Source organism: Ipomoea triloba, chromosome 15 (assembly GCF_003576645.1).
Source record: "Ipomoea triloba cultivar NCNSP0323 chromosome 15, ASM357664v1".
In the NCBI taxonomy this organism is placed as follows: domain Eukaryota; kingdom Viridiplantae; phylum Streptophyta; class Magnoliopsida; order Solanales; family Convolvulaceae; genus Ipomoea; species Ipomoea triloba.
In genome coordinates this window covers 21509880-21519293 of record NC_044930.1, presented here as the reverse complement: position 1 = coordinate 21519293, position 9414 = coordinate 21509880, and positions in this window count along the sequence as shown.

Sequence of the window (9414 nt, the reverse complement as noted above, 5' to 3'; positions counted from 1 at the left end):
GTTCGAGCAGCTGACAACTGATGATGACCCGTTCTCTTGTTGCAGTAGCTCTCGATCTTGATTAACGAACTCTCCACCTTGATCTGACCGATCTTTAGTATCGAGACTTTCCTTTTCAACTTGAACTTGCTTCAAAAGATTTAGGCAACTTTTGTCTCGCTTTTCTTGGTTAAGAACACGGTCCAGGTGAATCTTGTGTAGTCATCTACTACCACAAGAGTGTACTTTCTTCCTTTATGCTGGGTGGATCCACTGGGCCAAATAAGTCCATGTGAAGAAGACTTAATGGTCTAGTGGATGATGTCTCGGCTTTGCTTTTTGAAAGAGGATTTGATCTGTTTGCAACGTTGACATGCCTCACAAATCTTATCCTTTCGAAACGTCACTTTTGGGCAGTCCTTCCACAAGGTTCCTTTAGTAAGCTTGTTGATAGTTTTGAAGTTCAGATGGCTAAGCTTACTGTGCCAATCCAGCATAAGTCTTCCTTGCTCCTTGCCAGCATACATAGGGATGGTTTGGCAGATCTCCAATCCACTATGTACATGTTTCCTTTCCTTGCTGCTTCCAGGACGACTTCGAGAGATTCCTCTTGGATAATCTGGCATTGCTTTTGGTGAAGATACTCTGTAGCCCTTGTCACAGAACTGGCTTGTGCTAAGGAGGTTGAATTTGAGCCCTCAACGTAGGATACCCCTTACCATTCATTCTTATGAACCAACAGCCTTTGTGCGCCTTTCTTCTCGTTGTCTCAAATGTCACCAAGGGACCTTCGATAGGATGGATGTTCTCAGCAGTGTAAGTTTCCCGTATATGTCTCGAACATCCACTGTCAATGAACCATGTGTCCCTGGTGTCCTGCAGCAGATCAAGCAATTTAGGTACCCAAACTTTGGGTCCTGTTGGTTAGTATTTAGGCATCCATTTATACCTTGGACCCATTACTCCAGGCCTAGTGCAATGTAGCCATTATAGTTTGATAATCATAAGGAATGCTAGCAAAGTTGGGCCTCTTTGGTGCATAAATCAATTTAGGTTGAGGTTCGACCTCGGCTTACGCACCATGCCTTCATACGCTGTTTGGTCATGTGAAATTGCTGGAAGTGAGGTTTCTTCCAGAATCATGATTCGATGACCAATTCTCACTAGATGGATAGAGTCTGCCTTTCTCCATCCGTGAGTTCCTAACTCTGTGGATCTCAGACCTTCCATATTTGCCTTGAGGCGCATTATATGGAATGTAGCTCTTTTGTACTTAATGGCCTTGCGAGAGATAGCTAGGTGATCTCGATATTGTTTACCCGGCCATTCTTCGTAGCTTTCCTATACTTTCCATTGCTGGTGTATAGGGACGGTTTATGAATAGCTACTCTGGTCTTTTCTGTTGGTCCTTTATGACCTTATTTGGTTTGGGTTGAGATCCTCCATTTTTGAAGTTCCCAAACCATTGGTCTGTTTATCTCTCGAGAGACAGTCTTGACGGAACCCTAGACCGGTTCTATCATTTGTAGGTCTGTGATCATTTACCATTTTCTCCATAGCTTTGGAGGAATTAGTGTATGATGCTATGACCTTTCTAAGATTAAGCTCTCTGGTCTCTCGAGCTTTGCACTCTTCAGCCAGTAGGATTTTTTGGCTTCTAACTCACTTACTTTGAGAGTTAGCTCCGAATTCTCTTTCGAGACGTTCTTAAGCATATCTCTTTCAGCAGTTAGCTTGCTGTTTTTTCCCTGATTTTGGCATGAGTGCTGTTAGCGATTTTGAGGTTCCTTTTCAATTCCAGTCTCAAGGGATCCTTCATCGCTTTAACGAAGAACAACGAGAGGTAGAGTAGAGCAGCGAGATGTGGAAGAGGTTACCTTATTGATGCCCAAGCATTGATCCTCCTCTTCCTGGTGTATAAGCAGATGAGCCCCTCTCATCCTCTGAGCTGCTGCTGCTTCACTGGAGCTCGATGTCTCGGACTCCTCGATTGCCTTCTCGAGTTCCTCAGCAACAAGCGCCTTTCTGCGCAGATGTTTCTTTGATCTCCCTTGAAGCCACTTGTGCTGGCTCTTGGATTCCTCTTTTTCTCCTGGAATCCTTGCCTTCTTGGCCTTGATGCTTGCTTACCGGTGGGTAAGGGCATTCAGCCTTGAAGTGCCCTGTCTCCTGCAGTTGTAGCATAGACCTTGATCTTCTTCCTCCATTTTCTGGATGTGTATCTCTCATTTTTTCCTTCTTGAGGAGGAAGGTGAACTTGTATTGCTCTCCGGTGTCTTCTTCATGAACTTCCTGAATTTCTCATGAAAGCAAACTGTTCGTCAGATAAAAAATCAGTGGGATTAGGATCTGACCTTGAAGTGGTTGGTTGATCAGCAACCAGTGCCACATTCCGTCTGTCCACCACGTCCTCATCTCTCGGAACATCTCAAATTCGAAGGCTTTGAGATCTCTGAACAGTTGGTCGGTTGTGGTGTTCTTCAAATCCCTGTGATCACGCATTGTGATCACCTTCATTTCCCACTCCTTGGTAAGGCCTCGTAAGACCTTCAGTTTAGCTCCTTTTGTGGAATCTCCTTCTCGAGATCACTGATCTCTATTGATAGCTTCATGAACCGAGATTCCATGCTGTCGATGCTCTCCCTGGCTTCATCTTGAAGTCCTCGAACTTCTTCATGGCCACGGTGAGCTTGTTTCCTTTTCCTGTTCGTCACCTTCACCAATTAACATCAAAGTATCCCATACCTCTTTGCCGTTTTGCACTTTCTTACTTTTGGGAAGATGGTTTCGTCTATAGCTCTGAAGAGAATATCCTTGGCAATATTGTCCAGGTTGTTTCTCTTCCTATCATCACTTGTCCATTCTTCCCTAGGTTTTGGGATGTACTTTGGTGTGTCTTGGGTTTGCTGCAGCAGTTTGACCATTAGATCTTGACTGGTCCAGAAGTTATAACCTCGGCCATCTCATCATGGAGGGCTGATAGTACGCAAGCATGCGTGTTTTCCAGTCATCGAACCTGCTAAGATCAAAAAGAAGATGTCTCGACAACATGCTGTCCATTTTAAAAATTATCTCGTGCTTTGAAAACTTTTTCAAAAGATTTTTCAAAGAAGGATCTCTAGGCAATATAAACAAAGGTTTATATCGATCAGAGAACTTGCTCTGATACCAATTGTTGGTCCCAAGGGGATGGGGTACAAGTCTAGAGGGGGGGGGGTGAATAGACTTGTATAAGATTTTGCAAATCTTTTTTTCGACTTCTCGTGTGTATTGACTTAGGATGTTTAGGTCCGATACCTCACAAGATGAAGACAAAGTTTTATGCGCAGCGGAAAAGTTATCCCCTTTTAGTTAGCACGAGTTTGAGTTAGTTCGAGAGTGTGTTATATGCAGTGCAGTTCGAGAGTTAGCGAGAGATAAAAACAGAAAGTAAATGCGAGAGAGATTTTTAAGTGGTTCGGCCAACCCGCCTACGTCCACTCTTCTTCCAGAAACTCCCTGGAAGGATTGCACTAAAAACTTCCCTTTTAGTACAATATCGAGCGCTTGAGCTTTGATCACGAAGCCGCCTCAAGCCTCAGGTTTTTCGCCCCGCTTCTTGTTACTCCACCTATCGAGCACTTGAGCTTTGATCACCAAGCCCGCCTCAAGCCTCAGGATCTTCACAAGACAGCTCCCAGGTTACTCCGCCTCTCCTCAGGTTTTTCTCCCCGCTTCCAGTTACTCCACCTCTCGAGCACTTGAGCTTTGATCACCAAGCCCGGGCAAGCAAGGTCCTTTGACAGCTGCCAGGTTACTTCTTCTTGCTTAATCCAAAGCAAGGACCTTTGGTTGTCACAGTTGAGTGTAACAAGCTCCAATCTGACCAAAAGCTATCGTTGAATCAACTTCGATGTAGAGCAGCTTCGGTCACCTTCTAGATGTATAGCAGTTTAAGCTTTGTAACTCTCTCAAACACTAAGATGTGTTTTCTCGCTGTTTGAATATCAGGATGATATTCCAATAGGTAGTTTCCAGTATTTCCCACGCGACTTTTGCAGAGTCACAACCTGCAACTAAAGTGAATTGGCTTTCATGCATTAGTGAATATATTATATCTAAAGCTTTATTATTATATCCAGCAAGGGTCCTTTCAGCTGCATCCCATTCAACTTCTGGTTTGAGCACTTTGGGATCATTTTCTGTTTCACCCGCTTTTGTGGGATGTTCCCAACCAGTTAGGACGACTTTCCAGATAAGTTCACCATGTGCTTTGATATGCATCCTTGTACGTGCTTTCCAGTAAGCATAGTTGTCACCATTTAGTTCGGGAGGTGGTTTATTCATCCTGAAACACTCAACACACGGTGAGACAGAACAAAAAACAGCATGAACCGAAAATAAAAGACCAAGAAGGCACCAAAGAATTGAGTTCAAGAAACACGAGATTGCCAGATCGGTCGACTAATAGATTAAGTCCCCGTGCTCTGATACCAATTGAAATTACTTCGTGGATCTTGAATGCAAGACTTTACGGGTTCAGGGATTATTTAACGTTTTTATAGTTATTAGTCCATATTAGATAAAACTAAAAGACAAACAAGAATAAAAACACAAGTAAAGAAAAAGAACCCGGACACAGGAATTGATCACGTAGTTCGGAGCTAAAACTCCTACGTCTGTGGGGCTACTCAGCTTTTGCCCAATCCACTAGATGCACCAAGGTTTACAATAGTTGGAATACAACCCAAACGTACAAAGGTTCAAAACCAACACACAACCTTCAACATCTACTTTTGAATTGACAAAACTGCAAGCCAAGAATTCTTCAATTCTTAATCTAGACTCAGCATCAACGACAGCCTCAAAGACAATAGCAAAACGCCATTAATTCTTCAAATAAATCTTCTTAAAATTCACGTGTGAAGCTCTGAACTGGTATCGTGTGTAGAGGTGTATTTTGGAGCTTCAAATGCCTTCCTATTTATGTTAGGAACATAATGTAATAGGTTTTGATGATACCAAAATGTATTTCAGAATCCCCTAAGTCTCGAAAGATAGGAATTATATGTAAGTTCGACAAGTAAACTAAGAGCGAAAATACAACCGGGCAACTTGAGCTCAACTCGGAAAATATTTAAGCTTAAGGTGAAACTTGTGAACATATTAGAAGTCTCGTGTTGTAATCTCATAGATAAATCAGAAGAAGGCACGGGACAATATTGGAGGAATAAGGGTCTGCGAGACATCAACTAAGTCTCGAGACATAAGCAGAGTTCGAGAGATAGGATCTCTCGATACAGCAATTCAGTTCAAGACATAAGCAGAGTTCGAGAGATAGGATCTCTCGATACAACAATCCAGTTCGAGACATAAGCAGAGTTCGAGAGATGATCTCTCGATACATGGGGTCGAGACATCAAACAATCGAGACATCAACCTTGGTCTCGATAAACTAACACTTCTCCAAAAGGCTGAATGACGGTCAGGAAGCATGAATAAAGTTGGAGAAGAAGAATATCATGGAGATAAAATATTTAGGAGGTGCTAGAAGTGGATGCCACATCAGAATTCCACAACAAACGGATAGAAGGTGCACCAATCCAAAATCGGTCTTATTCCCTAAAACGAGGATGAATGGGAATATAAAAAGAGTAACTTTTACCAAAAGTAGCAAGTGGAGCATGGACTCAAGAAAGTGGATTATGGAATATCCACTACCAAACAAAAGGTTCAAGTTACAAGACCACCACTCCATGAAAAATGCTGAAAAGATGCAAGTCCCATACACAGCATGGGAGACAAATTTCAAACGGAATAATTTTCCCTCCAACGGAATTATTCCTCAACTCTCATATAAAAAGGACGTGAAGACACAAGTTAAAATGGGGAAGTCTTGGTCAGAAGAAGTGAGTTCATTCTGAAAATCTTAAGAGGTGTCTATTTCAAACGTTCAAGTGCCTGAGCTCAATCCGGAATATCATCCTGATATTCAAAATAGCGAGAGAACACATCTTAGTGTTTGAGAGAGTTACAAAGCTTAAACTGCTAAACATCTAGAAGGTGACCGAAGCTGCTCTACATCGAAGCTGATTCAACGATAGCTTTTGGTCAGATTGGAGTTTGTTACACTCAACTGTGACAACCAAAGGTCCTTGCTTTGGATTAAGCAAGAAGAGGCGGAGTAACCTGGCAGCTGTCTAGTGAAGATCCTGAGGCTTGAGGCGGGCTTGGTGATCAAAGCTCAAGTGCTCGAGAGGTGGAGTAACTGGAAGCGGGGAGAAAAACCTGAGGAGAGGCGGAGTAACCTGGCAGCTGTCTAGTGAAGATCCTGAGGCTTGAGGCGGGCTTGGTGATCAAAGCTCAAGTGCTCGAGAGGTGGAGTAACTGGAAGCGGGGAGAAAACCCTGAGGAGAGGCGGAGTAACCTGGGAGCTGTCTTGTGAAGATCCTGAGGCTTGAGGCGGGCTTCGTGATCAAAGCTCAAGCGCTCGATATTGTACTAGAAAGGGAAGTTTTTAGTGCAATCTTTCCAGGGAGTTTCTGGAAGAAGAGTGGACGTAGGCGGGTTGGCCGAACCACTTAAAAATCTCTCTCGCATTTACTTTCTGTTTTTATCTCTCGCTATCTAACTCTCGAACTGCACTGCATACAACTACACCTCTCGAACTAACTCAAACTCGTGCTAATTAAAAAGGGGATAACTTTTCCGCTGCGCATAAAACTTTGTCTTCATCTTGTGAGGTATCGGACCTAAACATCCTAAGTTCAATACACACGAGAGGTCGAAAAAGATTTGCAAAATCTTATACAAGTGTATTCACCCCCTCCCCCTCTAGACTTGTACTCCATCCCCTTGGGACCAACAATTGGTATCAGAGCAAGTTCTCTGATCGATATAAACCTTTGTTTATATTGCCTAGAGATCCTTCTTTGAAAAATCTTTTGAAAAAGTTTTCAAAGCACGAGATAAGTTTTAAAATGGACAGCATGTTGTCGAGACATCTTCTCTTTGATCTTAGCAGGTTCGATGACTGGAAAACACGCATGCTTGCGTACTTATCAGCCCTCCATGATGAGATGGCCGAGGTTATAACTTCTGGACCAGTCAAGATCTTAATGGTCAACACTGCTGCAGTTCAAACCCAAGACACACCAAAGTACATCCCAAAACCTAGGGAAGAATGGACAAGTGATGATAGGAAGAGAAACAACCTGGACAATATTGCCAAGGATATTCTCTTCAGAGCTATAGACGAAACCATCTTTCCAAAAGTAAGAAAGTGCAAAACGGCAAAAGAGGTATGGGATACTTTGATGTTAATTGGTGAAGGTGACGAACAGGAAAAGGAAAACAAGCTCACCGTGGCCATGAAGAAGTTCGAGGACTTCAAGATGAAGCCAGGAGAGAGCATCGACAGCATGGAATCTCGGTTCATGAAGCTATCAATAGAGATCAGTGATCTTGAGAAGGAGATTCCACAGAAGGAGCTAAACCTGAAGGTCTTACGAGGCCTTACCAAGGAGTGGGAAATGAAGGTGATCACAATGCGTGATCACAGGGATTTGAAGAACACCACAACCGACCAACTGTTCAGAGATCTCAAAGCCTTCGAATTTGAGATGTTTCCGAGAGATGAGGACGTGGTGGACAGACGGAATGTGGCACTGGTTGCTGATCAACCAACCACTTCCTCAAGGTCAGACCCTAATCCCACTGATTTTTTATCTGACGAACAGTTTGCTTTCTTCATGAGAAAATTCAGGAAGTTCATGAAGAAGACATCGAAGAGCAATACAAGTTCACCTTCCTCCTCAAGAAGGAAAAATGAGAGATACACATCCAGAAGAATGGAGGAAGAAGATCAAGGTCTATGCTACAATTGCAGGAGACTAGGGCACTTCAAGGCTGAATGTTCTTACCCACCGGTAAGCAAGCATCAAGGCCAGGAAGGCAAGGATTCCAAAAGAAAAGAGGAATCCAGAGAGAAGTCAGCACAAGGTGGCTTCAAGGGAGAAACAAAGACACACCTGCGCAGGAAGGCGCTTGTTGCTGAGGAACTCGAGAAGGCAATCGAGGAGTCCGAGACATCGAGCTCCAGCGATAGCAGCAGCAGCACAGAGGATGAGAGGGGACTCATTTGCTTATACACTACAGAAGAGGAGGATAAATGCTTGATGGCTATCAATAATGAGGTAACCTCCCCTTCTACATCTCGCTGCTCTATCTCTACTTCTCAATGTTCTTCGTTTAGAAGCGATGAGGATCCCTTCGAGACTATGGAATTGATCAGAAGGAACCTCAAAATCGCTAACAGCACTCATGCCAAAATCAGGGAAGAAAACAGCAAGCTAACTGCTGAAAGAGACATGCTTAAGAACGTCTCGAAAGAGAATTCGGAGCTAACTCTCAAAGTAAGTGAGTTAGAAGCTAAAGTAATCCTACTGGCTGAAGAGTGCAAAACTCGAGAGACCAGAGAGCTTAATCTTAGAAAGGTCATAGCATCATACACTAATTCCTTCAAAGCTATGGAGAAAATGGTGGATGATCACAGACCAGCAAATGACAGAACCGGTCTCGGATTCCGTCAGGACAGTCTCTCGAGAGATAAGCAGACCAACGGTTTGGGAACTTCAAGAAATGGAGGATCTCAACCCAAACCGAATAAGGGTCATAAAGGACCTACAAAAAGGACCAGAGTAGCTATTCATAAACCGTCCCTATACACCAGCAATGGAAAGTATAGGAAAGCTATGAAGAATGGCCGGGTAAACAATATCGAGAGATCACCTAGTTATCTCTCGCAAGGCCATTCTAAGTACAAAAGAAGCTACATTCCATATAATGCGCCTCAAGGCAAATATGGAAGGTCTGAGATCTACAGAGTTAGGAACTCACGGATGGAGAAAGGCAAACTCTATCCATCCAGTGAAAATTGGTCATCGAATCATGATTTCTGGAAGAAACCTCACTTCCAGTAATTTCACATGACCAAACAGCGTATGAAGGGCATGGTGCGTAAGTCTGAGGTCAGGCCTCAACCAAAACTGATCTATGCACTTAAGAGGCCTAGAGTCTTTGCTAGCATTCCTTATGATTATCAAACGTATAATGGCTACATTGCACCTAGGCCTGGAGTAATGGGTCCAAGGTATAAATGGATGCCTAAACTTACTAACCAACTAGGACCCAAAGTTTGGGTACCTAAATCTGCTTGATCTGCTTGCAGGATGCCAGGGACACATGGTTCATTGACAGTGGATGTTCAAGACACATGACGGGAAATCTATCCTTACTGGAGAACATTCATACTATCGAAGGTCCCTTGGTAACATTTGGAGACAACGAGAAGAAAGGACGCACGAAGGCTGTTGGTGAAATTCACTAGAATGAATTGGTGATCAAGGGGGTATCCTACGTTGAGGGGCTCAAGTTCAACCTCCTTAGCACAAACCA